Source organism: Marmota monax, unplaced genomic scaffold (assembly GCF_021218885.2).
Source record: "Marmota monax isolate L192 unplaced genomic scaffold, Marmota_monax_Labrador192_F-V1.1 WCK01_AAM20220418_F8-fsc00071, whole genome shotgun sequence".
NCBI classification, from domain to species: Eukaryota; Metazoa; Chordata; class Mammalia; order Rodentia; family Sciuridae; genus Marmota; species Marmota monax.
The window spans coordinates 3264907-3287957 of record NW_026695217.1 but is presented as its reverse complement, the minus strand read 5'-3'; the positions used below and the strand labels follow the sequence as shown (position 1 = coordinate 3287957).

General features: G+C 41.0%; 1 protein-coding gene across 9 annotated transcripts in view; it reads left to right on the top strand.

Moving 5' to 3' along the window:
• Chrm3 (cholinergic receptor muscarinic 3) overlaps window positions 1-23051 on the top strand; it is a 434005-nt gene that overhangs the window by 190913 nt on the left and 220041 nt on the right. For all 9 annotated transcript variants that reach the window (XM_058575021.1, XM_058575020.1, XM_058575017.1 and 6 more), the window contains one exon: window positions 11588-11650. The gene's annotated coding sequence lies outside the window, so the exon portion shown is untranslated. The remainder of the gene's footprint in view (window positions 1-11587; window positions 11651-23051) is intronic.

Genomic DNA, 23051 nt, shown 5'->3' with positions numbered 1-23051 from the left:
GGGTTCCTTCTGGACCCAGGGAAAGTAAGTCCTAGACTGATGTTTCTGTGTCCTTTCTGTCCTTGTACCTCAGATCCCTAGTGACTCAGCTGCTTCATTTTCACTTATAAAGTACCTACCTTTTAGTTCATCCAACGAGACGTGAATTCTCTCAGTGTTACTGATATCTCATGTGGCTCAAGGACACCCATGTGCTTTAATTCATACACGGGGGAAAGAATATATGAGTTTTAGGAATACTTACATTTAAAGCATTTTTTAATATCAACAAACTGTCAAAAATTTGGGAAATGTCTTAAAGTAATGAATATCTCAGTGGCTTAATGAAATTTTAAAAATCAAAATGGAAAACAAAAGCACTGTATTCAAATAAAAATATCCTTCTATTGGCATGAAAAGTGTCTACTTCTTTCTAGCCTCCAGTAGAATGGAAAAAAAGTGAATATATTTTTTCAACAATTATCGTTTGATGTATTTCTTAAGTATCACTTGTTCTGTTTTGTTTGTTTCTTTTTAGTAACATGGAGTTTCTCTTAGAGTCTGATGTTTACTTTCTTCCACCTCATCCTTGATTTTGGAGGGTGGTCTCAGAAAAAGTGTTGTGATTAGAATAAACCATTTTTGCATCACTTTCTACACCTGCTTCCCAAGTGAGCGTAAATATCCCAAGCTTGCACTTTGAGTGGAGTGTCTTTCTGGCATCTCTGCTGGGAAGACCTACCTCTCACTTCTTGGATGAGAGCTCTCAGCGCTGCTGTGTAGGTACCATCTCAATTGTCAGAAAAGGAGCTCACAGTGGGCGTACGTACCCTGAAAAGAAAGGACACAGGTGACCAGCTTTGAAAGAGCATGCCATTGCTATTGCACTTTGGGCACATCCCCATTAAATAATTTACATATGCCAGATGTTTGGTACATACTTTATTTCTCGGTTTCAGAAAAACCATTTGAAATAGGCTGTTTTGCAGAAACTGAGACTCAAGATGTTCGCAGACCCTCCTAAAGGAAAACATGGTCACCTTCAAGTTCTCAGATATAAATCAGGACAAAGCTGCCACTGGCCCAGTTCTGGGGCTTCTTCCAGGTGGGAGGGGTGACATTCCTTTCCCTCATGAGCACTGGGACTGGAGGAACCTTCCAGAGCTCTTCTGTTTTAGAAAGACAAGGTAGGAGCCTTATATGCTAGAACGCATGAGTTGTTCCACGAAAAACACAGGCAATGTACAGCTACTATAGGTATTTTCAGGATTTTAGTCTAAGTGCTCCCCAGTTAACCAAAAAGAGACTGAATATCTTAAGTGAAAAAAAAAAAAAAAGAACAGCATCACACGAGTAATATAAATATCTATCTCCATGACCACACTATCTAACCCCAATGGAACTGATGGCACCAATTCATTGCCCAGCCTGGACCCAGAATGAAGGCGGTCCTTTAACACAAAAGCACCAGGTACATGGCCCTCAGCTCCAGTCAGCTGCATCCTTTCTTACTTGCCAGTTTTATAGCAAGATTTTGCTCTCTGTACCAACTTCTGAAAATGGTACCTGATGCACAGGCCAGAGCATGCCCTCTATGTCTGAGCCCCTTTCCAGTAATCAGCCTGGTCTCTCACTTGGCATCCTTCACCCCTGCATATCTGTGTTTAAAAATGGGGAGGGGGAGGTACTTTTGAAACCAATGAATGCTCATTGTCCATACAACTTTATATCTACGTTGTTTTCATCTGTTTAATATAGAGGACATTTGACCATGCAGCTTTTCTTTATAAAAAATACAATTTTTAACTGATGGATTCTCTTGAAGTGCACCTCATTCTGAACATAGGCTCCATAGATCCAGAGTGTCCTTAGCACCTGGCAGGGTGTTATTCAGCGGTATACATTAACCATTTACTAATCAAAGGTATTGCTTAGGCCAGCAGAAAAAAAGCCATACTGACTCAAGACACTTGAGCATTTTCTGAAAGATATTTAACAAGAAAAAACTCCAGGGAATCTGATTAAATATGTTGTTTACACCACCAGCAGTATTATATTTCCTGAGAACAGCTGTACAATAGGAATTGCCAAAATCATAATTCATCACATCAAAAGTGACCTTTCCAAATATTTAAGAGGTAGAAATTTTAGCTAAATACAGTTTCAGGAGCTCATTAGGTTTTCAAGAGTGTATCCAAGAAGACTGTTAAGGTTGCATTTCAAAATGTGATATTCGAAAATGTATTTCTAAATAATGTCATCGGATTTAAACAACAACAACAACAAAAGATTCCAAATCAATGAGTTTTTGTTGTTCAGCATGCAGCATTCCCTTTTTAGAAAGGTAAATTTATTTTTCGTGACATCTACAGTATGTGAATTTGGAGAAAATACTTACCAAGGAACTAGAGCAAATTCATTTTCAGCTAGGTTGGACTCTGACGAATAGAATTTTTTTCATTGTTTTCCTGTACTGAAGTAGAGAAGAATCAAACCTGAGCTGTTTGTACAAGGCAGCATTTACCTAGATTCCCTAAGCAAGCTTCACCTGGACAAACAAGATTGGGGAGAGCAAGTGTCAGACAGAATACATCTGCCTTTAGATGTCCGCAAAGTACATCTCGGTTTTAACATTTCTGAATGATCCTGTTATTATGATTATGGAGTAACATAGGATTTAACCCAGTACTTCACAAATTTATTTGAGCACCAAGCCCCTTTTTAAAAATATTGTGCATATTCTAGGACATTGAAAAGAATCTAGGAGACGTTGTAAACAGGTATGAGTGAGTGTCTTGGGATTGCTTGACTTCCCAACTCTAAACCCTGTTGTCTTGATCATTTATCAGTTAGAATCCAAAGAGTCCCATAGCTCTCTACAGTGCCACCAAGAGCTAATTTTTGTAAGGATGATAAAATGTTAGAAAAATTTTGAACCTATAATACGGCTTCAAAGCACCTGCAGTCTTTTCCTAAGCATGGTTACCCGGCAGCCCCCTGTAATGCTCAAGAGTTTCACACACACACACACACACACACACACACACACACACACACACACTATCAGTGGTCATCTGTGGAGAAAAATCACTACTCTAAGGTTCCTCTGAGGTTCCTTTTGTGTCTGGAGTGACATGACAATCCCTTTTATGTGTTCACATTATTAGGGTTTCATGGCACTATCCTAAGTATTCCACTTATCTTGAATCTTATAGAAGCATTTTTTAATCTTTTCTGCCTTTGGTTAGGTTTCTTTTTTCTTTACATCAACAGTGTTTCTAAGGAGTTAGGCTTAGCTGCCGCGTAACTCAGAGAAGTCTCTGTGGTTAACACCTTGCCAGACATGACTGTTCCTTCCTTTGGTGTTCACTCCTGGTCCATCTGGGTGGTGATACGCACTTGGAGGCAAGTCTGAGACCAAGTCATTACCTCCCATCCTGAAAAAGAGAGAGAGGCAGGATAGCACAGTGGGAATCAATTCTGTTCACAAGGAAAGTTGTGAGCCCACGGAGAAAACCAGACCCCAAGGTGGGTGTGGTCAAAGAGGAAGTTTGGAGAGGTCTGCAGAGCCTGCCTGACTTGGAGAGGCACTCAGGCATGATCTTGTAGGGGATCTGTCTCAAGTCACATTTTTATTAGGATGTAACATATGCCCATTTAAATTAAAAAAAAACTTGGGAAATAAAAATGTTGTGAAAAAGTAAAGCACATTCCCATCTCTTCAAAGACAGCCATGTGAACATTGCGATAGGGTGCTTACATTCTCTCTTCTACAAGGTCTAGTCATTTTATCGTTCCTTAGAAGGGAATTGATGGTCTCTGACTTTAGACTGCAGATGAAAAAACCCAGGCACTGAGTCTTGAGGGTCCTGGGTGGAGACTTCCTGTCAGCAGTGGACCCAAGAGCAAAAAGGAGACATTCTCCAAACAAGCAAGTCCTAGATATGGAGCAGGATTAACTTCCATCCGTTTTTCTTTCTCATTATTGTTTCTGGAATAAATCTGCCTATAGAGTTTTAAAGTGAGCCAAGACCATTAACTCTTCTGATCAGCTCCAACTGAGAAAGCCTGCCCAGCGACGAGGGGGTGCTGCTGGACCTAGAGACCCACTCCTGGGTCTGCAAGGTGTTTCTTCATTTCCTGACGGGAGCACCCAAAAGAATAGCCTTCAAACAAATCTAGACTCCGGGTACATTTTGTCCCTTTTACAATCCGTTCCTTGATCCCCTGTAAACACTGTTACTTGGTTAGGCTCCATAGCACTGGGGTGTCCAAAAATAAGATTTTCATTCTTGGCTTTCACATTCACATTATGGCTTAATGAGAGAGCAAGAGAGAGGGGTGCTGAGAGAGGCCAGCTGAGATTGAAGGACTGTAATTAAAAGCCACCTAAGCTGGGACAGCAGAAAGGTCACCTGAAGCAAGGGTGATTAACATTTCCAGGCACCTGAACTGACATATCTCTGGCTGAAGAGCAGCATCTTCAAGACACACTATCATTTATAAAATGAAGGAGCTTCAAGGCAGAACCTTTGCCTTTGTCACAGATTTTTTTTATAACTTTTAAAGATTACAGGAAACCATTTGGTAGGTAGATATTTTTTAAATTATGGTTTCATGGGGGAAATAAAAGCATCAACTTTGAGATGAAAATGTGTTTCCATTGGAGAGCAGCTTACTAAATAGAGCATTTAGTCATTTTCTCTCACTGGGACACAAAGCCTTTTAAAATTCTTTCTCTGAATAATAGTTAACTGTTGTTTTTCACCACATAGTCTTTCCAAGGATTAATCTCTCTTGTGCCACAGTATCGAAACCCAGGCAAAGATTGTTCCCAGTCTGCCCTGGGTACAAGACCACCTTTGAAGCCCAAAAGAGAGTAAAGGGGCAGCTCTGAGGATACAGTATTTATTCTCAAAAGTCAGATACACTGATAGGTACTTGGATGGATGGGTGATAGATATAATATCCAATTGTGGTGACTAAAGGAGAAACAATTTCTATAACCTTTTTAAAAAATATTTTTAGTTGTCAGTGGACCTTTATTTATATGGTGCTCAGACTCAAACCCAGTGCCTCACACATGCTAGGCAAGCACTCTACCACTGAGCTACAACCCCAGCCCTCTATAACCTTTTTGATAAGTCATTTTCAGCATAGTAAAATTTTACATGTGAATATGATCCATACCTTATAGTTTTAGGAATATATAAGCCAAAATATGTGTACACATATATACAGGGGTTATTATTGCTATAATGTCCATAATAGTGGAGGGAAAAGAAAAGAAAGAAACAGGCTTAGGCTTGATCCTATAACTTTTCCAAGGATTGAATAAGTCGTGGCACACACCCAGATGAGGCCAACTTACTATCTCTTTTGCAAAGCTTGAGTGAGAGCCAATCTGGTTGATGAGAATATGTACTGTCTTGTTCAGAGGAAAAGGAAGGTGGTAGCAATCTGAGTAAAATGGCCACAGAAAAGGAAATGGGTACATTAGAATGATCAAACAGGGAAGGACAGACCTCAGTTAATGCTGAAGGGGATTGAAAGTGAGAGGGAGTGGGTGGAGTCGAAGACCATTCATATTTTCCTCTTCATATAACTAAGTGTTGTTTGGTTCTTCCAAGGAATCTGTATTACCTTTGTTACTAAAAAGGTAAAAATGAAATTGTTTTAATGTAATTTTTTACCTTAATAATGGGTTTTTTTTTCCTTCAAATTCTGTTTCTGAGTGGTTGGGTTGCTTGAAATTCAGGATGACAGAGGCAAGGCCACCTGTCTCCTGTCCCACCTTAGTGCTCTTGCCCTTATCTTACCATAGGCTTCTTAACACTTTAAATAAACTAGACTTCTTCTAGGCTTATGCGCAAGTCACTATGATACATTTGATGCAATAAATGAATCCTTCCCTCGGTTGACCGGATGGAATCCTCAGATTATGTCCTTTGGTAGGAAGTGTCTTCAAATTAATTATGTTAGAAAAGGAACAAGGATTTCAGGATATTTGGTTTTGTCCTTATATGGAAAAGCGTTAGAAACAGGGAACAGGTACATATTTTACTGAAAGTTAAGATTTGATTTTAAATTCATTACTTACAAGCAAAGGATAGAATTCAGAATTGATAGGACTTGAGTTGGATGATTAAACACTTTCCAGGTTCAACTCTCTCTGACTTTATGATTAAAAGCCAAAACTATGGGTAAAACTAATCTTCACTAGATATTTATACTTGTTGGAACTGAATATCAAATTGGGAAGAAATTAAAGATAGGACACGGCAAGCTGAACCCATGTTTATTCTAGGCTGTTTCTCCTTCCTCTCCTTCACCACATCTTTTTGTAAAAGCAATACATTGAAGTGATATTCACTTCCCTACTGTGGCCAGCAGGCACAACCTCTAGAGTTTGATTTTATAAGATCATGTGTTATCATCACATTGTCATAATGTCCTTATATTTAAAATATTACATAATATTTATACATATATCTTCCAAAAAATGATATTTGAAACCATATCTTTAACCAAAAAACAAAAAGTCTTTTTGTTGTTAAAAGAATTTGGTACCAAAGAACTGGTTAAATCTTAGATATGTAAAAAAAAAATCAGAGTTTCTATTGTTTTGTTGATAATAGTAGAAATACTAGTTAGTTGTTAGATACCTTTTCTCCTGATTCAAAATTGTAGAGGTCTGGGGGTGTGGCTCAGTGGCAGAGCCCTTGCCTAGCATGTAGGAGACCCTGGGTTCCATCCTCAACACTACCAAAAAAAAAAATTGCAGAAGAACACAAAAACCACATTACTCACAGAAAGAGCCAATCGACAAGCACAACCTTTGCTGGTAAAGCACCTCTTTATAACTTTTCCGTGTCTGCAGAGTGCATGTGGAATTGCGGTTTGGGTAATATTCTTTGCACTGTTTGTGCATTTAGTTGAATGTTTTGTTAACTTCCAGCTTTTATCTCACCAGCACGTGGTTAGGCCCCCGGAACTGGGCCTACCTGACAAGCTTCCCTTTCCATGAACAGGGCCGAAGTTCCCTCTCCCATCTCTGCTCTCTGCCAAGACTGAGATGGAGAGCACTACTTTTCTTTTCACTAAACTGTCTGTCAACCCTGCCTCAGTGTTTCCAGATTCCTGGGACTCTGGCTGTAATGGGAGTTCACAGGAATCTCAGGATCCACTCTGACAGGTCTCAGCCTGGGCGAGTTAAGGTTAGGGAAGGAGCTGAGAACCATCAACCTGAACCCCCAGCCCCATCTCTGTAACAAAGATTCCCCCACCCACAGCTGGTGACTTCTGAGAATTGTGTCATCTAAGCAACTTATAGGTGGACCTTGGAGAGGTGACATTTACTGTAGTTGATCTGCCTCAAATTCTAGTTGGCCCTCCTCTTTCTTACTTAAAATGCTCACCCCAGCCCACCCCCTCCTCAGGAAACAAGGGGCCCTGATGTTCCTCTTCACCTTTACTAATTCAATCACCGGAGGCATTAAAGCTGTGTTCCCAGCCATTGGCTGAGGACTTCAGCCTGTATGAACCACTGCATCTGCTACTACCCTGACAGTGACTTGCCTCTCCCTGGAAGGTGCACACAGCGGTGTTCCCCATCAGCCAGAATGGCCCACTGGACATCTTCCTGGGTTTACCGTGTCTCAATCAGGCCACTCCTTGACAGAAAGTCCTCAGCTGGAAGGCTTTCTTGGACACCAAAGTGCAACTCCTATTTCCTTTCTCCCCCATGATGCCTGTCTATACAGGGAACACAGCGGCTCTGGCCAAAGGCCCACTCACCATACAAATGGTTGAAACAGCTTTTCAAAAAATGTAAAGATTGCTGGACTGATTGAACCACTACCTGTTCAAGCAGGGGTTGTGTTAATTTTGTGATTTGGATGATAGAGGGAATGAACAGAGGACAGTGGCAAATGAAGAATGATGAAGCGACACCAAATTTTATCTCAGTCATCCCTGTGGAGCTGTGTCTTCATCTGTAATATGCAGAGAGGAATAGGACACCCCCCTCGCAGGGGCATGACCATCCCATGATAGAGGGGTGTAATGGGCTGCAAATTATATCCGGAACACAGGGAGCATTCACTGAATGTTTGTCACAGCACTGTGGTGTGGGATTGGAAATGAAAAAGGACCTGAGGTTGAATACCAGCTATACCAATTACTTACTGGACAACTTTGGGACATTGTTCGACCTTTTGTATTGCATTTACAAATGGGCAGTAGTAATGAGCCTGGCACTGAAAAAGCAACAGCCGTTCTCCCAACCTCTCTCACCTAATGTTACTTTTCCCAGGTACAGAGGATTGGATGATTTTTTTTTTTTAAGAACCATTTCATGCTGTAGTTTGACCTGTCTCCCACCTCTATGTGGAATGGGTAATAATGGTACAAGGGCAAACACCACATAACATCCCAACGAGCACAGGTACCAGTGAGTGTGTTTTTAAGTAAGAACTTAATGCCAATGAGGCTTAGTCTAATCTATTTATTTTTGAAACTGTAGTTATCCTATTCTCAGAAAACAGGTTGTCAGGCTTAATTTTGCCAAAGCTCTTGTTATTTTGGTCTTCAGAGGGGTAGTTTAAGTAAAGGTGTACAGTGAAATTAAAAAGGGGATAATCTAGATTATCCCCGAGAGGCTGGGCTCTAATTTTGGCTGAATGCTTAGAAGTTAAATCAGTTAATTAAGCTTAGTTATTTCAAGACTCTGAGTAGGTTCAATGCTATCTAAATCAGATGACTGCACATTCATTTGTCATCCCCCGAGACTGCAAAACATGGGCTCAAATATTTTGTGTCTTTCTGGAGATAAGAGGAATATGTATGCTCAAAACAACAAGAAATCTGGCAAAAGTGAGTTCGGGGAAGTTTTAAGAAAACAGGACTTTGCAGATTATCATCCTGCAAGTCCTCCATAAATAAGTATGACCTGACTTCTAAAGTGGACTACTGCTTTCCTGTTAACAGAATACTCCACCTCTTATACATTCTAAATCAGAGTAACATTTTGTTGGCCTGTTGCCAGAAGTCTTCCATAATTAATCCTCTGTCTCTAGCTTTGTTTCCCTCTTTATTTGGCCAGCAACATAATTATTACAGCAGTCTCTGGAATCAGGAATTATATTTCGAGTATGAAACATTTTGAACTGTGTTCATGAGGGTTTGGAGGACCCTGTCATCTGCACTTGGATATTTGAAGCTCCCCCCTAAATGAATGTCACATGCAATTAATTTGCTATAGAATGAATTTGAAGTTTGAATGAAAGCCAGTTCCTTGGTGGCTTTCAGATTGAGTGCATCATTGAGCCTGATATGAGAGAAACTTCAGGGCGTTCAACCTCATTTATGGCTTCCCAGTTCATTTAGTGAACAAGATATTTACATGATCAGACACTTTCATGATTGATTACTGTTAATGTTTATTTTATTTTAACATTAATGGTGCTACTTCATTTCTCATTATTGAGAGATACATATTTCATTATCTCAAGTGATCTGAGTCCAACATGTAGGCATATTGGGGATCCTAATTGTAAATTAGGCAAATGTGATTTGGACATTTCTATGTTTTAGCAATAAAAATCATGCAGTAAACACTGCTTGAGTAACTACTGTATGCTGTGACCGGACTGACATGTGCCTACCTACAAGTGACTGACTCATTAGATTCTGTGAGGACATCAACAGTGAAGGGTGAACCCACACCCATCAGCACACCCTGAGTGGGAGAACGTCTATTACGGAGAGACAAGGGAGAGAAAGGACTCCCTCTTCCCGAGAAGTGTTGTTGACAAGTTCTCTTGTAGGGAGTGTTGATGTCTGAGTGGAGTTTGCTCTGGAAGTTCCAGGTGTGTCAATATTATTCCTGAGGACATGCTGGGATCTTTTATAAAAAAAATTTTTATTTGTTTTAATTAGCTATACATGACAGTAGAATGCATTTATATACTTTGATATATCATACATAGATGGGATATAATTTCTCGTTTTTCTGAGTGTACATATTGTAGAATCACATTGGTCATACAGTCACATACATATATACAGTAATAATGTCTGTTTCATTCTACTATCTTTCTTATCCCCACATCCCCTGCCTTCCCCTCCTTTCACTTCCCTCTACCTAATCTAAGGTAACCTAATCTAAGCATTACCTTAGATTTTTATTTTTTTGCATTACAATTCTTAATACACATATATACCACAATTTTTGCATCTCTGTTTGTATATAAAGTATGTCGACACCCAATTCAAGTCTTCATACATGTACTTTGTATAATGAAGTCCATCACATTCCACCATCCTGGTGGGAGGGAAAGGGAGGGGGCAGGGGATTAGCAAGGGTGCTGTGATCTTAAATGAGACAAGTATTTGGTGGAGTGAGTCAGAATTTGGCTCAGGTTTTAACCAGTGGTCACTTATTCACCAGCCTCAATCTCTCTGCCTGTAGAGCAACTGGATCTCATGGCACACTCCACTACAGCCTTTCTTTCTGAGCTATACTCCTTGGGCAGGGGTTCCCAGGACAGAAGTAGTCTGAGAGGCCGCACTTGGATCAGGGGCTCTCCTTCACTGAGAGCAGGAGAGGCTCCCTCCCTAGTTCCCACACTGCAAGCAATAGCAGAGGAAGAGGCCCCGCAGAAAGGAAGCGGGGATGTCCAGATGGCAAAGGGCTTGTGCTCTTTAGGATCACACTCCTTAAAATGATGAGGGACCAATGACTTTTCTTCTCTTTTTTTCCCACCATTTGCATGTTAAAACTTTTTTTTAAAAAAGACATGCAAAATACATATTTATTTTTGAATTATTAATTGCAGCATCCAATGGCTATAAAATTCTCCTAACACTTGCTGCCTCTTACAGAGCTCATGTTGTCACAGACCCTCTGTCCTCAGCAACGTCCTTTATGGCCACCCACTTCCTTTGCTCCCTCCTGTGGAGCTCAGCACCTCCTTTTCTTTCTTCCACTTAACCTTATAAAAAGAGGTGCTCTCCTAAGTTTCTGGCCTGGGGGTCAGGCTCTGTACACCTCAAAAGGGTGAGTGCCATGTCTGGAAATGGAGTTGGGAGCTTTTCTTTAAAAGTTCACTCTTCCCCTGTATGACAGAGGGATGCCCACAAGATCACTGCAGGTGTACCTTTTGAAATTTCTGGAAGAAGGTAGTGTACTCACACTTCTAAGGGATTATGCATTTGACTTCCCTTTGAAAGTAGTCAAGTAGACGGTGATTCTTAAAACAAGAAAGGCACCTGTCACTGAAGGTAACATGAAGGGAAGAGCGACAGCTTTGCCTTCTCCTCCCTGTGTCCATTTCTTGCAGTCAGAGCTTAGAGAGCTATCAAGGGCAGAGCTGCAGAATGAAGAACTCAGTAGATACCTTTCTTTGACAGTGATAGATACCTTAACTTCACTTTAGTCTTCATCAGTTACACAAGGAAATTAAGCATCGTGATCTATGCAGTCATTTCCAACTCAAAAATTCTATAATTTTTTTACATTGCCTGAAATCATTTTGTGTAATCAATTGACTTTTCCTTTCTCAGGGTTTTGGTTATTTGTTAACCCCATTTTCTTGTTCTCTTCTAGCACCTGTGTTCCGATTAGTAGCCAAATAAGTGATATTTGGAATCTCAGCTGAAGTACAGTAAGGTAAGATCTTTTCCCTAGTTGAGTCCTTCGCTTGAGAAAAGGAATTCATAGTTTGATCTATGAGAGCAGATTAACAAGAAAGAAAAATTGGCGAGTTGGTGTTCTTCAACACAATTTACCATTTCTACTATGTATTTCTTAATATACAGTCATGCTCAATTTCTCGCATATTAATAAAACTGTTCATTCAAAATTTAAATAAATTGACTATTTCAAATGCCCTTTTGTATATTAACAGGAGCAATGTGGGGTGTTTTTAAATAATACAAAATGTTTGAATTATTAGCATACATATTGGACATTATAACTTGTCTAAATCTTATACTCTTAAGAATCACCCCTTAATTTACATTGCTTCTGTTCAGACTGCTATCCACAATCTGATTGTGAAGATAAAGAACCAGCATTGTGAGTCAATGCAATCCTTCTTAAATGCTTATTATTAATAATACTCTCTCTGTTCTGCAAACGCTATGGCTATGACACCCAAATCCAATTCTCCCCTTGATCCTTGGCAACAAAACCCTGCTGCTGTAAAGGTTAGCACAGGGTTCGGTTTAAAAACCCTTGTCTCCTCAGACTCCTTTACAGTGACCATGAGACCCAGTTCCAGCCAATGAGCAAAGTGATGGGCCCTTGCAATAGTTTGTCTTCCTGGGTTAAAACAGCAGAACTGAGAGAGGAAAATTGCTTGGATTTGTTTCCTTTGTTTCTATCCCATTGTCCTGTCTGGAAACACATACCCCCTTCTGCAATCCCAAGAACAAAAGCCACAATCAGCAATGCTGGAGCAGGGAGATAAAATGAACTCTGCCAAGCCTACCATCAGATTTCCTGTGGCATGTGACAGGTACACGCCCTGGCTTTCACAGGCTGGGTCTTGATCTTATTATCAGATTGAGTGTTTCTATCCGCATTTTATGCACAAGGAATAAGTGATCTGAGATGTGAAGAACTTTTTCTGGTAGAGGTGTAGGTGTGGTCTGAACTTGAACCTGTCAGCTGCCTTTCCCTGTGTGCTGCTGCCCCAGGCTGGGCCTGGCTGAGGGGGGCCAGCAGCCTGTGCTTGTTTCTGACTGCATTTCACAGCCAGTCCATGGGCACTGTCAGTTCACTAACCCTTTGAATGCCTTCCAATAACATGGGACTTCCATTCCATTATCCATCTGCAAAATTAAGTGAACTGAGGTTATTTCCATAAAGAAAGAAAAGCCTCTGGCTAGGCAGAATCCAGTAAATTCGGATTGCCTATAAATGCAGGTGAAGGAAATATTAATTCCTAGTATCCTCCTTTGCATTTTGTTCTTTTGAAATGAAACTTTAGAAACTAATGGTTACCAAAACTCAGATTTTAATCTACAATCCTAACATCAAGTAACCTCCTTCTAATGATCTCCAATATTTCAGTCATTCTTACTTTCTTCTGGGGAAAAAAGTAATACAGGTAAAAGATAAGTTATATAATGAAATTTCTTTCCAAAGAGTCATGCCAGGCATTGAGGTAGGCACTGAGCTAAACTGGGGGAGGAGAGAGATGCTGGAGGATGGAAAAAACCCTTGGGCTGGAAAATAAGAGACTGAAAATGCAGGTGATAGCTCAGCTCTTCTGTGGCATTTAAAAATATATATATCACCTTTCTGGACCTTTGCTCTTTATTTGTAAATTGAGGGTGTAAGATAGTCTGATTTGCTGTTAGCACAAAATAATAGCTTACCTCCTTGACTTTTCCTTTGAAAATGTAGGAAGTACTCTGATATCTGTTAAGCCCATAATTTTTCCTTTTAATCATTGAACCTAGGAGTTATCAGCTCTTTCCTTTTCCCTCATTTTCTTCCTAATAAATCCTGAATCATGTGTCTCTTTGTCTCCTTTGTCCTGCCCCTACTTCACATCTTCTTCCTGTATTGCCTGGACAATGACATAGTGGTCACCTGGCTTCCATTCTGGCCACACTAAGTGGTGGTCTTCTTGGAGAACTCTATCATCTCCTGTTTGAGACCTGCTGAAAAATTTCAGTTCCTTCCCATGCATCTGGAATAAACCCAAATGCTTTACAATCACTTAACAAATCTGATAGGATCTGGTTTCTCTTTGTACCTGCTCCCCCTTACTAAATTGCTAAATTCCAGCATCCCTGCCTCTCCCTCCTCCTCCCCTTGAATGCTTCTTTTATCTTTCCCCTTGGGTTCTGGCATGCTATTTTCTCTCTCTCTCTCTCTCTCTCTCTCTCTCTCTCTCTCTCTCTCTCTCTCTCTCTCCTCTGACCCTGTCTTGCTGTGCTCTGTCCCTGGCACTTGCCACCATGGACCCTTCCGTGCAGTTCTCTCTCCCTAGACCCCCAACTGCTCTCTCTGAGCCCTGTCCCAGGGACCCAGTGTAATTCCCTTTAAAAAGTGGAAGTTTAATTTTAAGGCATATTAAAATAGTCTCTTGTCAACAAAATACCTGCACATATAGTGTAAAGGATTCAGGCAAAACATGACCTGATCTAAGCTCCACAAGGGTAGGACCTCAGAGGTCTTTATCACTGCCCAAACCACGCTGCAAGAGTCTTGTTAAATATTTATGGAATGAATGGATTGAGAGTCAGAAAATGCCATAAGTTAAATAATCCAAAGAAATTAAGCACTGCTCCTAGATGCCCCTGACAAGTGTGTGATTTAAATGGGAAAGGGAAAAAAATGAAGAAAAAAAAAGTTGAAAGGAAGAAAGGGACAGAAAGACAGGCAGTGGTACAGATAACAAATAGATAGCAGTAAATCCTCAGGAGGGGCACTTCCGGGATCTCTGGTCCACTTCAGCCGTTTCTGCTGGATGCTCATGGGTGACAGGGCTCGGTTCTGTATGTCTTACAGAGATTTATTCGCTAAGTCTGGCACATTGCAATCAGAAATTTTGTTAAATGAAAGCCTAAAACTTGAAGTAATGAAATATTGGACCCCTAAGAGCAAAATTCTGTCTCTTTTCTCCGGGCATGCTCAGATTCCCTTGATGCAGGCATTTCGTGCATGTTAAGCCGATGTTCCAGATGCAGTGAGTGTGGAAATGTCCAAGGAGCTGAGTGCAGTTCCTGTGCAGGGCCTTTCCCTCCAAGCTCTGCACTGTCTACTCCAGCTTCAAGTCGATCGTCCCAATGCTGGTGCAGGGTGGCACATGGTGCACACATATTCAAAAGGCTGATGAGAAAATGCAAACCAGAAACATGTCTTATCTGTCAATTAAGTGATGTAGCCTCATGGTTAGATTATAGCAATTTGGGGGCTTTTTTGTTTTCTGCCAATTGAGATTTGACAGCTGTTTATAAAATATTTACATTCTGATTTCAGTCACATTGACAGCACGTTTGGGTCTTCGGAAGATAATTACATGTTAGGAAAAATGTTAAAAAATTTGAAGCTGATTTATTGAGGAGAAAAATCTGTTCTTAAAATTGAACAAAGGAAGGGCATCCACTCTTTTAAAGGATACACTCAAAATAAAAGTCAGAAATAGTAGATATTTGTGATCCAGAAACATTCCCCACGCAACATGTGAGGGAGCAGCTTTCCATACCCACCTGTCCCAGGCATCCTGCTGTCCCTGGTCAGCTCTGTCCAGTTAGATCTGTGCTTCTCACTTTTTTTCACTTTCCTATGCAAATAAAAGTGGCAATATTCGTATGATACATGGATAAATTGAGTAGCATTTTAGGGTATCTAGATGGAGTTTTGTGGAAAAAAATTACAATACATATTCTTGGTTTTAAACATAAAATAAAAAGTATTGAGAAGAACACAAAGTATTGAACTTATATAGAATTTAAAAATGCAATACCTCCAGTTGCTTTAAGGACAAGCATAAATTAACATAAACTTTTTTTTTTTTTAATCAGACATTGAATGAGAAATGGTGACCTATAACTCTTGGTCAGTGGTTTTATCCAAGTCTTGATAGTCACCAACTGTGACCACTTGCTCAACTATGTGTAAGAACAAGTATATAATAGAGAATGCAAATATCTCTTTTTCTGTTTTTAATAGTGCATTATAGTTATACACAACAGCGGGGCTCCCTTTAACATATTCGCACATGTGTGGAATATAATTTGCTCTGTGTCAATCCCCAGTACCTCCGCTTTGCCTCCCCTCCTTCTCCATGGCTGCCCTTCCTCCACTCTGCTGGTTAAAGATCTCTTTTAGAGTCATTGAGAAGCTTCCTGTAATTGATACTGTGTTTACAGAATCTAACAGCTATTACTTTCTTTCATTGACAAATGCACTGTGGAGACCTCTGGGATTATGTGAATGACTTTAGAATCTAACCTAACATTTTAGCATAAAATATTTTTTTTAATTTAGGAAAATGTATGTTCTTTTATAGTCATCCTTCAGCACATAGCTTGGACCTCGTTAAAAGGTTGTGTCAGCTGCAAGTGGACTGAAGTGGTCTTGGTCCTAACATCTATGTGAACAGGAGCGAAAGTATGATTGGAAGAGGCCATATGTCCACCCCCACCCACCCATCCACCCTGCTCACCCTGCTTTTTTCCAGCATCCTCACCCTTGGAGTATATATTCCAACACTCAACCCAAAAATCCTAATACCCTCTCTCCCTAGCATTATGCCTATGCCCTGGTCACCAGGTGTATAAGGGGATTATGTCTTGTGAAAAGACCACTCTGTTCCCTAGCTGTGAGTGGAAACTGAATTTTTGAGCAGAGAATTCCAGGGATCTGGGTATCTGAAGTCTGTTTGAGAAGCCCAGCTCCTTGTGGAAGAAGCTAAGCTCCCTGGAAAGAGTTATGGCCAGAGGAAGGCCAAGGTGGGCCCTCTGACTCGGTGATGTTCAGACATGAATGTGTCTGCAGTCGCCTGTTGAATCACAGATGCCGACTGGGAAGAGCCGAGTGGCTTGAGCTTTCATGTTTCACCAGATGAAGCTGAAACTGATGCTGATGGTGAATAAGAGATCTGAAATGCAGAAGCTGAGGCAAGGCCCCTGTGGCCTGCATCTCAGGGCACTTTTGGACAGAGTACCTGCTTCTGGGGACAGCAAAGTAGTGCCCATGCTCTGGGCAGCAGACTTCACCAGGACCCCCAGCCTGGCCTTCCCACTTCTCACTCTGGATTCTACACCCTGTCCCTTAGCAACATGTGTCTCCAGTTCTCAAGCTCCCAATTATTCTTCCTGAAAGGCAGCAGCTCACCGTGGCTGATATTGAGCTTGATGTCTGTGTGGCAAAGCCCACACTGGCTGTGCCCAGGGGAATCGTGGAGAAATAGCAGGTGCCAGGTGTCCCCATAGTGGTTGTAGCCTGTCTAGCCCTGAGGCACGGTGGCAGATTCAACTGAGCTGTGCCTGCTTCTGAGGACTGGTCCTCTGTCCCTGTTTGGCCAGCTGGGATCTGAGGGCATTGGTGTTGCTATTGTTCACTGGGGATTGGCAGCATGACGGGTGGGAAGCACTGCCATCAGGTTCCCAAGAGCACATTAAGTGGGGATGGTCAATGCAGTAGTGCTCGTGTGATATTAAGTTATAGAGAACAGGTTAAAAAGCAAAAGGAAACTTTTCAGAGGTGATCCAAATGAAAACAATGCATTTTAAATAAACTATGTGTAAGCTTTCAGAGGACATTCTAACTAAAAAGAAAAGGGGATATCAAACAGGAGTAAAACAGAAAATAAAATCATAGAAAGTACTTTCAAATAAAAAGAATATTTAGAAACAAATAACTATGTAACTATGTCATTCTATACACAAGAATAATAGAGTGCAAAAAAAAAACAAGATAATTTGGTTGAATTATAAAAATGTATCACAGAATATGTTTACCATAAAAGTAGCATCATCATATGTGAACATCTTAAATAAAATTAATTTTATGAAATCACTGTAAAAATTGTAACAAAAGAGCAGCCATAGAAAGTCAGGAGTAATCAGGTGAAATAATCTATGTGATAATTACATTCATTAAAATCTAGATTTGGCTACACTGAGATTCCATCTCACTCAAGTCAGAGAGGCAGTTATCAAGAATATAAGTAACAATAAATGTTGGTGAGGATGTGGGGGGAAATGTTCACTCATACATTGATGCTGGGACTGCAAATTGATGCAACCACTCTGGAAAGCTGTGTAGAGATTCCTTAGGAAACTTGGAATGGAATGACCATTTGATTCAGTTATCCTACTGTCAGGCATATAACCAAAGGTCTTAACATTGGCAAACCATAGTGTTGTGGCCATGTCAATGTTCATAGCAGCTCAATTCACAATAGCTAAGCTAGGGAACCAACCTAGATGTTCTTCAATAGATTAATGGATTTTTTAAAATGTGGTATGTATACACAATGGAATATTACTCCACCATAAAGAAGAATGAAATTATGGCATTTGTTGGTAAATGGATACAACTGGAGACTATCATGTTAAACAAACTAACCCCCCCCAAAAAAAAAAAAAACAAAAACAAAGGCCAAATGTTTTCTCTGATATACAGATGCTGACTCACAATAGGCAGGGGATAGAGGGAATGGATGTTCAATGGACTGGACGTGGGGGGGGGGATGTGGGGGATGGGAATGGGAAAGACAGTAGAATGAATGGGACATAATTTTCCTATGTTCATATATGAGTACACTACCAGTGTAACTCCACATCATATAAAACCACAAGAATAGGAAGTTATACTCCATATATGTTTGATATGTCAAAACATATTCTAAGGCTGGGGTTGTAGCTCAGTGGTAGTGCACTTGCCTATTGTGTGTGAGGCACTGAGTTCAATGCTCAGCATCACATAAAAATAAATAATGTAAAATAAAGGTATTGTGTCAATCATATAATATAACCATACACATTCTACTGTCATGTATAACTAAAAAGAACAAATAAATAAAAGAATATATATAGGCTTGGAATTTATAGGTAGTACTTTTTAACTAAAAGAGAGTTTTTGACACATTTCTACAACTTAGAGAAATTAAATTACCCTCCAAGAAAAATGAGAAAGCGCTTAGGCTTACCATGAGAACCATTTGGAAATGGAGTTGAAAATCAAAGACACAACCTTTGCACCAAACAGCATTCAGCACATATGCAAGTATAAGAAGAAATTCTTTCAAAGCACATGGAAGTATGCCTTAAAAGAGAGCTTATAATATGATCAAAAGGAAAAGTCTGCACATGTGTTATATTTACATCCCAGAGTATCAGAGGAAAAAAGAAAATTCAATTTACACGGTTTCTTATTATTCTGAGACTGCAAACCGTATCCAATTTTAACAGGTCCTTTCAGCAAAATAGTTATTTGATTCCTGCTATCTGTTCCTGAGATAGAAATTTCAGATGACCTGTACTAATGCTTTAATACACAGCTTCTATCTTTGAAGAGCTGAAAATCCAGTATTGATAAGCTATACAGCTATTTTTTAAATGCTGTCAGTTTTTCAGTATGACACCAGGTATCAGTGAGGTCATCAAGTTGTCATGGTCCATATCTTTAGCATGTTGGAATTTCTGATGCTTTTCACAGTGATAGACACAGATAAGCTTTTGGAAAATGTTTTGTGAGAAGGATGTGTTAATTGGCATGCCAATGTAGAATCAAAGGTCACTTTATTATATGGCTTCAGGGGCATAGACATTCCCTCTATGAGAATGGTTGACATGAGACTTGAGAAGGGCAGGATTTGTACAGGCAGAAAGAAGCCAGAGGGATCTGCCAGGGCTCCCAGCCATATTTGAGGATGTAAGCCACTGCTTCCACTGTGCTGTGTGCTCATGGGGGAAGGAGATGTCAGGATGGGGAAGGACAGGGGAGGCCACGGGAGAAGGACTTTGTTTTCCTAGAGGAGCTTGGATTTTATCTTGAGAGTAACAGAATGACACTGACAGAGTTTGGCACAGGGGAATAGCACAAGGAAAATTAACCTGGCAACAATATGTGGAAATAGATTGAATGTGGGTGTTTTAGTCAGTTTTCTGTTGCTGTGACAAATTCCTGGGAGAAACAACTTAAGGAGGAAAGATTTATTCTGGTTCATGGTTTCAGAGGTTTCAGTCCACAGTCCCTTGGCCCTATTCTTTAGGGGCAGAACATCATGGTGTGGAGCAGGTGGTGGTGCAGAGCTTCTCATCTCATGGGCGGCAGGAAGAGAAGAGAGAGGGAGGGAGATGGGAACAAGATGTAGTCCCCAAAGTCACACCTCCAAGGACCCACTCCCTTCACTCAGGAACCACTCCTGCAGTGTCCACCACCTCCTCATAGTCCACTGATGAGGTCAGAGCCCTCCTGACCTAATCATTTCCCAAGAGCCCCACCTCTGAACACTGCTGCATTGGGGACCAAACCTTCAACACCTGAGCCTTGGGGGACATTCCAGATCCAAGCCATAGCAGTGAGGAAACTATGAAGGTAGGTCACTTCTCTGAACAAACAGGAGGTCAAGGTCTGAACCGGGAAAGCCACCAGCAGGAGTAAGAAAAGAGCCAATTCACGAGACACCAGCAAGACATGGTGAGAGTCTGGACCTTATTCCTCCCTACACCAATTTGCATTGGCCCTTTCCTGTGTTTTCACACTTTAGTGCTTTTGATTATTTGTCTTTTATGTGTGAATGCAAAGTAGATTCGGATCCTAAAGAAAAAACAAGCACCACCTCTTCTTGGGTTCTCTGTTGCTTCTTACCCACCTTGGCTTCCTTCCGCCATCCATGACGCCCTTGCCCAGTTCCATTTCCTCATCCTTCACCCTCCACCATTGCAGTTTGGCCTCTGTTCTCAACACTTCACACTGCCCCACCGCAAAATGTGTTGTGGTATGCACACCTTGCACACCTCTAGGAGGGTTTATGCACAGTGCCATACCTCATAGTCTCTTACACACACACACACACACACACACACTTTTGTGTTTTGATTATGAGTAGTGCAATGTTTATTATAGAAACGTTGGCAGTCATAGATGCTGTGCTCTGAATGTCTGTGTTCCCAACAAATTAATATGAAATGTGTATGACAAAAATCCTAATTTCCAATGTGATGATATTTGAAGGTGGGTCTTTGGAAGGTATTAGGGATGAGGACAGAGAACCATGAGCGGGTGGTATAGCTAACTTAACAAGCAAGCTCAATCTTTAAAGGAAAGGCATCTTAAAAGGGAGTGGCCATGGTAGGGATGGATGACGCAAGACCTGGAACCTGGTTAGGGCTTTTGAAACTAGGAGATATTGAAGCATGTGTGTGAAATGAAGGAAATAGCCCACAAGAGAAGGGCAGACTGAAAATGGATGAAATAAAGGGTTGCTGCAGAAGCAAAGGCCCTGAGTGTGTGAGAAGGAACAACGGGTGGATGAGCAGTCCCAGCAAGTGCAAGGCGGGAGGCAGAGTCATGGCATAGAAAAAGGTCAGAAGAAGAGGCTGCCCTCAGGTCATTACTTTTCTTTGCCCAACTGTGATGGAATGGGCAGTAGATACTGTGCTCCACTGGATTCAAGTAAGGTAATAAGATCCTGGGCTCAGGGCCGTTCTCCTCAGACAGACCTCTGTGTCCTGGCCCTGCTGTCTTTCCCAGTGGGGCGTCCTCATCAGGTGAGATCAGGTGAGCAGGCAGCACCATGGATACAGGCCAGGCCTTGAACTTGGCTCCCAGGCTAGCACCCAGCTCTGACAGCAGCCAATGTCTGCATTTTGTCCGGCAGTGAGCCCTTCCTGCGTGGGCACTTCTTATGTCAGGTGCAGACTATAAAATATCCTTCTCACAGGTGGGCAAATAGTGAATGAGAATGTCCAGTTCGCAGTTTTGAGCCTCCTGTACCTATGTTGTGCCCTGGGGAGGCAGCTAATGTTATTTTACCTCTCTCATCTTTTCTGTCTGCAAAGCGGGGACAGGAATACACCTTGTCACTCAGGATTGCTGCAAGAATAAAAAAGAAATTGCATAAAAAGTTCCTAGCATACGGAACTAAATATAAAGGGGAAGAAAATGGTTATGAGCGTGTCGGGGCTGACTCTATTCTGCAGCGACAGAAATGGGCAACTTCCCAAAGAAGGTCGGGACAGAGAAAGTGATTTCTAATAAGAAGACAAAGTTTGCACTTAACTGGTAGAAGAATGGAAGCCAGATAAAGCCAGATGATGTGGCCAAGGACCAGTTTTTCATTCGAAGTCAATAAATTTATTGAAAAGGGATTCATTTTCACTTCACTAAAGGTGAGGGCAGATTTTTGTGGGTTCATGACCACATTGTACAACAAACATCTGCAGAGGCCAACTGAACGTAATGAGATTTTATATTGGGAAGTGACATTAATTACCACATCATCTCACAGCCTTGGAACTAGTGCACAAAACAAAGTTAAAACTAAGTACACTAGATTGAATTCATTAAATAAAATACAATCATTGATAGTATCATACATATAACATAAAAATGAATGTATTTATATGTAAAAAACAAAAAATCAGGTGCTCCAGATTCTAAACAGAGCATAAGGAGCAAAGGGGAAATCCTGGCCCAGGTACCTGGCTCATAGTAAGTACCACATAGTGAAGGAAGAATAAGTGAATGAATGAGTCCAGTTCTGCAACTCGTGTACCTAATATGGAAGACCTCCATTTAGGAAAAACTAGTCAATGTGTCCTATTAGTTTAACAGCGAATTTAATGTAAATGATTGCTTCATGATGACCAGCTAGGTTAATTGGGGAATTTCATGTGAACTGATGTGTCAAATTAAAAAATCAGAGGCAGGACACTGTGAAAGGCAAGTGATGTTAAGTGTAGACAGAGCTGTGTTCCAGACAGAAGGCAGGCTGTGGTGTACTCCAGTATTAACTGAAATTACATTATATATGCTTCAGAATTAAAATGTTCTTCTCCAAGAACAAGGCGGGTGTGGCTTAAAGCCAGAGGCATGGGAATGGTGCCAGAGTATTCAGAAAAGGCCAAAGAAAAGACATGGCAAGACACTCAGGGGTCCTCTCCCCTTCCTTCTTAGTCCCTAGCCTTGGAGCCCCCGTGAGTGGTGAGTGGGTGACTAACTCCAGAATTCTCAGAGACAAGTATAAGAAGCTGATGCCCAAAGTGTGGTTCAAGGACCAGCAGCAACAGCAGCCCCTGGAAACTTACTGGAAATGCAGAAAATGAGACCCCAGCCCAGCCTTACTGAGTCAGGATCTGCAGATAACAAGTTCTCAGGTGACTCGTGAGTACAGGAAATTTTGAGAAGCCCTGGCATCAACGTTAGAAATGTGGGCTGTGAAGCGCATGGTCTCTATTCAAATCCCCTTTATACCTCAAGCAAGCTGGTTTTCTCATCTCCTTTGCCCATCTGTACTCCATGGTTAAGTACCTCATAAATAATATTAGGATAGAGGAGATAGTTCCATGCAAGGTGTTTATATGAGGACTGCCTTTCA